The sequence below is a fragment of the Hylobates moloch genome, unplaced genomic scaffold (genome assembly GCF_009828535.3).
Source record: "Hylobates moloch isolate HMO894 unplaced genomic scaffold, HMol_V3 SCAFFOLD_5, whole genome shotgun sequence".
Classification (NCBI taxonomy): domain Eukaryota; kingdom Metazoa; phylum Chordata; class Mammalia; order Primates; family Hylobatidae; genus Hylobates; species Hylobates moloch.
Window position 1 is genome coordinate 59,240,613 of NW_026652280.1, and position 7,408 is coordinate 59,248,020.

The window sequence follows — 7,408 nt, forward strand, 5'->3', positions numbered from 1 at the left end:
GATGAATGCATAACCTGGCTGCTGGAGCCAACATGGGTTGGGTGGGCATAAAAACCCAGCCCACTCTTACCAGCAGCTAATCAAAAATTTGCCTGGAATTCTGAGGCTCCTATCCTATGTCTTGGCTGCTCCTCTCAGATCACCTTCTGGCCGGTCCCAAGTCCACTTCCCATGCTCCTTGCTCCCTTCATCCTGGTCTCCCTCACACTTTGCTTTCCTACTCCCCTTCCCCCTGGGGCCCTGGCTCAGCCCAGCACAGGGAGAGCCCTGTGCCACCTATTATAGCTCGCCTGCACCTTTGCGTCTTTCAGAATGGAGCACCTAGGCCGGGCGCGGTGGCTCACACTTGTAATCCCAGCACTTTGGGAGGCCGAGGCGGGCGGATCACGAGGTCAGGAGATCGACACCACGGTGAAACCCCGTCTCTACTAAAAAATACAAAAAATTAGCCGGGCGTGGTGGCGGGCGCCTGTAGTCCCAGCTACTCGGAGAGGCTGAGGCAGGAAAATGGCGTGAACCCGGGAGGCGGAGCTTGCAGTGAGCCGAGACTGCGCCACTGCACTCCAGCCTGGGCGACAAAGCGAGACTCTGTGTCAAAAAAAAAAAAAAAAAAAAAAGAATGGAGCACCTACAAGATAACCCTCCCCCTACTCTCCCTTTTTTTTTTACCAGTACAGATTGCCTCTCATAGCATAATTGGGCTTCATCATTATCCTTAAGGACTCTCTTTCTGTGGTGGATTGGAATGGATAAGATAAAGAAGATTGACAGGATGAAGAACCCATCCAGTTTTGCCAGTGAGAAAGGGGTAGAAATAAAAGGATTAGGAGGGCTCAGGCATGGTGGCTCCAGCATGTCATCCCAGCTACTCAGGAGGCTGAGGCGGGAGGATCACTTGAGCCCAGGAGTTTGAGACTACAGAGTGCTATGATTACACCTGTGAATAGCCACTGCACTCTAGCCTGGGCAACATATCAAGACCTTGTTTCTAGGGAAAAAAATATTTTTTAATAAATTTAAAAATTAGGGGAAAGGTAACCACATCCTGCTACAAATAAAAGAAGTTGGAGAGGTAAGAGGAGGACCAAGAGCTAATGGCATCATTTACACAAAAAGAGATGCTTTGAAATCAGTTGCTCATCCAATTCCACAAGGACAATAAGTAAGAAAGAGGATAGCGAGTCACCAGTGGATTTAATCATCATTGGCTTCTTGATGACTTTAGCAACAAAAATTCTTGTTGGTAGTGAGAGTTAGACCCTGGTGGACTGGGTAGGGGGTTCCTGGGGCATGAGCAAAGGCCAGTGCCAGCCAATGGCCCCCACTACACTCTGCCCCGGCCTTTCCCATCTCAGAAAATGGCATCCCCCATCCAAACCTCAAGTCAAGAATCCAGCAGTCGCCCTTGATTCTGCACTTCCCCTCACCTCACAGTGCAGTCCCATCTCCAAAATAAGTCCCAAATCTCACCACTTCTCACTCTCCAAAGAGCCACCATTATCTCTTTCCTGGTGATTAGAACAGCTTCCTAACTGGCTTCCCTTCTACCTTACTTTCCCATAGTCCATTCTTCTCAGGACAGCAACGGTGGCCTTTTAAAACCAGCACATTATCGTTGCCCTTTGGGAAATCCTCCACAATTATCCAGTCTTGCTTCAAAAAATATATGTATTTGTGACTTCTTACCCTGCCCTACTTAGAGGATATGCATGTTTCTGATCTCCAGCTAATATCACACTTCTTCTCTCACTGTACTCTGCCACACTTGGCCTAGTTTGTTCCCACGTTTGTTCCCACTCCTCCTGCACTTGCTCTCAGATCTCAGAAGGGGCGTGCTCCTTGTCTTTCAGGCCAGCCGGCTTCACACATGTGCCATGTGCACCTCTCGCTCAGAAGGGATCTGTACTTGGTTTGGATCTATTGTTGCCATCTTGAAATTCTTAATACTCTTTGAGCACGGGGTCCGTATTTTCATTTTGCACTGGGCCGTGAAAATTGTGAAGCTGGTTCTACTTTCAGGGATTGTATTAGAAGTCTCCTCCTCAAAGAGGCCTTGGCCACCTATCCTCAAGTAGCCCCTCCCATTCTAAGTTACTCGCTATCCCATTATTCCCATTTAATTTTCTTTGTAACAGTTGTCATGCTTTTATACATTCTGACTTCTATATTTATTTGTGTATTGTCCAGTTTCCTCCCTTTGAAATGCAGCATGAGCACCTACAACGCAGAGACCACTCTATCCCCAGTGCAGAATGTAATGAGTGCCTGATACATTTGCTGAATAAACTATTCCAAGGGTTGAACTTGCTGGAAGCAAGAGAAGCACTATTCTGGGTAAAATGGAAATTTTAAATGTACTTGATATTTATATACATCCTAATCAATAATTAAATTTGTGTAGTACTGGTCTAAACAGATAAATTCTGGCTTCATGATGAAGGTTAAGTGGAATATAATTTTCTCATTTTGTATTCAAACTAGATCTTTTTCATGAAAGGGTTTGAAGTCTAGATTCAATGCCTACTTTTGCTACTTATTTTATATGAAGCTAAAACAATTATTTTATTTTATTTTATTTTATTTATTTTTTTGAGACGGAGTCTTGCTCTTGTTGCCCAGGCTGGAGTGCACTGCTGCGATCCCAGCTCACTGCAACCTCCACCTCCCAGGTTCAAGCGATTCTCCTGCCTCAGCCTCCCGAGTAGCTGGGATTACAGGTGCATGCCACCACGCCCAGCTAATTTTTGTATTTTTAGTAAAGATGGAGTTTCACCATGTTGGCCAGGCTGGTCTCGAATTCCTGACCCAAGTGATCCACCTGCCTCGGCCTCCCAAAGTGCTGGGATTACAGGCGTGAGCCGCTGTGCCAGGCAATAATTTTAGTTTAGTCTGAACTTTTTTTTTTTTTTTTTTTTGAGACAGAGTCTCACTCTGTTGACCAGGCTGGAGTGCAGTGATGCGATCTCAGCTCACAGAAGCCTCTGCCTCCTGGGTTTAAGCAATCCTCCTGTCTCAGCCTCCCGAGTAGCCAGGATTACAGGTACCTGCCACCACCCCCAGCTAATTTTTGTATTTTTAGCAGAGATGGGATTTCACCATGTTGACCAGGCTGGTCTCAAACTCCTGACTGAAGTGATCTGTCCACCTCAGCCTCCCAAAATGCTGGGATTACAGGCCTGAGCCACTGTGCCTGGCCTAGTCTGAATTTTTTAAAAAGGTTATTGGTCTACCTTCCAATGACATTGCACTCTGTGTGGCTCAATAAAACATTTTCATTTATAATAACTAATTTGACCTGCTCAGCAATCTCTAAGCGAGATAAAGTAGCTGTAATTCTTCATTTTACAGGTCACATCAAATCATTTCGTACATTCCAGCTATGTGGAAGCTTGGTGGGAATATGTGAATAATAATCACAGAACTTCAGAGCTGGGAGTAACAATTGGAAATATTTCTTCCAATAATCGCATTTTTTATGAGAGGACGATGAGGTCGACCATGAGACAATCGTGTGGCAAGGAAGTTGATGAAACTTGACCTCTTAAGTCACTGATCTTTATGTCCATCGGTCCTTTCCAGCAAGTGAGTTAACCAACCTTTGCCTGCAAAGGGGGAAATTTTTAATTGAGAATTTACACTCCGCTTCTAAAATTTTGCTTATTATTCTGAATCATCTTCTTTAAGTTTATTAAATGAATGGCTGAATAAATGGACATAAGGAAAGAAGGAAGGGAGAAAGGAAGGAAGGGAGGGAGGGAATGGAGGGAGGGAAGGAAGGAAGGGAGGAAGGGAGGAAGGAAGGAAGGAAGGAAGGAAAAAGAAGAGAGGAAGGGAAGGAAGGATAAGTCTGATGACAGCTGCTATTATATTCTACGGATAATCTATTTAGATTTTTATACTTTATCTTTTGTTTTACTTCTCTTACGCATATTCTCCTCAACTTTTTTTCAGTGGGCCAGAGGAGGAAGACTGCCTCTTGTGACTGTGGAAGGACTTCTACCAGGCTAACACCCCGGCCTCTCACCCTCCCATTTCTCACCCTGCAAAGCAGAGTGTTATTTGATTCATGTTCTTAGTCTGTGGATCTCAGTTGAGGAGAACTCGTTAGAGATTTGCCCTCTTTCCGTCTTTTTGAGACCTTACTGGTGCAAGACAGCAAATCCTAGCTGGTGTCTACAGGACACATGCCCTCTTAGGTTACATAACTGCAGGGACCACTGTCATTGTATTCTGGAGCTGGTTCTATATAAGACACAGCCTGAGTAGTATACAGGCTTCCTAGTCTGCTTACGGCCAGATGTCCCAGTTGGAAGCCCAGAGGTTGTCTGGCTATGCCAGCAGCAGGATGGGCAAGTCTAACTCAAGGGTGACATATTAGCAAGACCATTATGGCCATGCATCTAAGACGCTCTGTCCAAGCCTGAACTTAGCAACAATAAATCTGACATTTTGAAATCCACCTGATTCCTCTATTTTCCAGTTGATGCCACATGCATCCTCTTGCCATCTTTCTTAATTAAGATGACTTTGCTTCTAAATCTCCTTAATTATCAAGCAGCTATCTGTAATATTTTGTAATCCCCTTAAATCTTGAGCATAATGATGTCATAATTATGAAAGTGAGCGGATTCACATGAAGTATTGCTTAATCTTAAGAACAAAAATGGCAGCTGTGAAAACAGATGAAGTAATTAGAGGAAGAGCCTTTTTGGAAGCTTCCAGATATTTTCAAAGTAATTAGTATCAGTTAGCAATAAAGTTCTGTTCTGAGAAATTGCTCTTAAAGGAGGAACATGGATTAAAGAAAAAAACCTGCTACTAGGAAGTAAGCCACTAGACTTCCTAAAAACTGGTTCCGTTTTCAACAAAATTTGGGTCTGTTGAAAAATAACATGCGGATGCCAGCCTTGATGTCAAACGGGCCCAAACTTGGACAGTAGTAAACTAATGAGCAACGGTGCACAGAGTCAGGGTAGAGCTGGGCAATTTCCTATGACCAACTTTTCCAGGACTCTGCTCTGCTCTTCCTGAGAAAAATACCCAAAGTGCTGCCTCTTCCATTGGCCAACCACGCATCTTTCAGGATAGGACACATCTGTTTATAGGTGTGGATTGTAGTTGCTCATAAATTACATTAGGCTGTTTAAAATAATAATAGTTCGAGTTTTGCTATGAGCTGATCTGTTTTCCAACAGAGCTAAGAGGTTTCCAGCTAAAAGAGGGAATTAGTGGGTAATCAAGGCAGCTGACATGGGGTGTGGCTGGGCCTTGAATGTGTGTCACTCTCTGTGCCCAGGCAGAGCAAAGATAAACTCCAGACTGCGTGTTGCTCAGAGACCAGGACCAACGTCATAGGGGGCCTAAAAGGCAGGTGGCCGAGTTCAGAATTGTCAAGGTCTGACCTGCTTAGACAAGTGCTGAGTACATAGTAAGGATGGATTGGCTAGTCTCTCAAAACTTGCAAACAGGGCCCAGGGTGATCTTGAGATTTCAGTTGTCAGAGAGACCCATCGTGTAGATTCCAGAGCTGGCTATCATGACTAACAGCTGTCTAAGTTGTTTTTAAACGAATCATTAAGGGCTACATTTTCAGTTCAGCTAATCAAGTAGCAAATTACGGTGCGCCTAAAATACTCATCTATTGCATTATGTATATGCTAGGCTTTATCACTTTAGTTGGTTATATCGCTTCATATACTAATAGTCAAAAAATGCCAAACGAGAAAACAAACAAACAAAGAACAAAAATGCCACATGACTGTGTAAATACACTCCTTAAACTGTTTTATCTAAGAGTTTACTCACTTTCACATTGTGGCTTATAGTATTTCCAATCTAAGAGACTTATTTTGCTTACATAGGAAACTACATATTTTAAATTGAAAATTTTAAAAATATTTTTAAGGTTTTAATGAGTCCTATCAGAACACATTTGTATAAAGGAAGGTAGCCCAAGGTCACTGTTCCCAACTGTGTATACAGCCTGCCCTCTAGTGTTTTCTTTTAAACAGTACCAAATTTTAGATCATAGTTGTAAATCTCAAAATGTTGGGTTAATAGGATTAAACACTGTGTCATCAAATTGATAGGACACAGCTAAATCCCTGACACGGATGGAAATTAAAGCAGAGAAAAACGAAGTTCCTTCCAGAAGCTGGTGGCAACTTCACTGGGAAGATATTGCAAAGTTAGTGGTAAATATACAATATTAATAAGTTTTGTTTTGTAAATAGAGTAATGATAGAAGAAGAGTTAGTTGAAATGATGTATGTAAAATGTGATAACTATGTAATTACTAGTACAGTTGCTAGTTTATGATTGTATTAAAAAGACATTCCAAATGTTGATCAAATAACAGAGGTTTCTGTGGTTGTTTTCTTTTTAAAATAGTAAATATACGTAAAGCAGATAAATATCCCCTTTGTGGGAGTTAAAATAAGCTAGCTTATTTTATAGTTTTAACTTTATTAAAGCATACGCCTATTCTAACTTATTTAACTTTTCTTAGTAAAGTTTTAACCTCTGTATTTAGAATATTTGTAACTAATGTGTATCAAATTAAACTCAAAGGGAAATTCATTAACTGAGAAGAAAAAATTTTAACTGTGCACTATTCACATAGCATAATGGGTTTTATAAGGAGTATGAGAAAAATGTGTGCAGTTGGTTTTGCTTTCTTAAAAAAACATAGCGAACCACGTAGGTAAAAACTCACTTGAGAACATAGAATTTTGGAGGGAAATGCTGGGTGTGGTGGCTCATGCCTGTAATCCCAGCACTTTGGGAGGCCGAGGTGGGTGGATCACCTGAGGTCAGTAGTTCAAGACCAGCCTGACCCACATGGAGAAACTCCATCTCTACTAAAAATACAAAATTAACCAGGCTTGGTGGCGCATGCCTATAATCCCAGCTACTTGGGAAGGCTGAGGCAGGAGAATCACTTGAACCTGGGAGGTGGAGGTTGTGGTGAGCCGAAATCACGCCATTGCACTTGCATTCCAGCCTGGGCAAAAAGGGCAAAACTCCATCTCAAAAAAAAAAAAAAAAAAAAAGACTTTTGGAGAGAAAAAAAATCCCTCTAACAGATTCGAATCCATTCTGTGTTTCGAGATGTTTATAAAATGAAGCTTGGACTCTGAGAGGATGTGATCTATCCTCTCCATTGCATTGAGTTTCAAGTACTTCACATGGCGGGCTTTTTTAACTGTCATGAAGAATTTAAACCAAATAGGGACTAGAATCTGTTTGTTTTTTTAACTTACATTTCAAGCTTCCTTATGTCTCAGGCACATTAGCATAAGTTGTCTAAAGTCATAAGGAAAAATTGACAGAAAAATGCTTTGGAGCCCCAGGTGTTTTCAATTGATGCCAACAGAAATTAACCAAATGGAAGGCATTTGATGCGGGT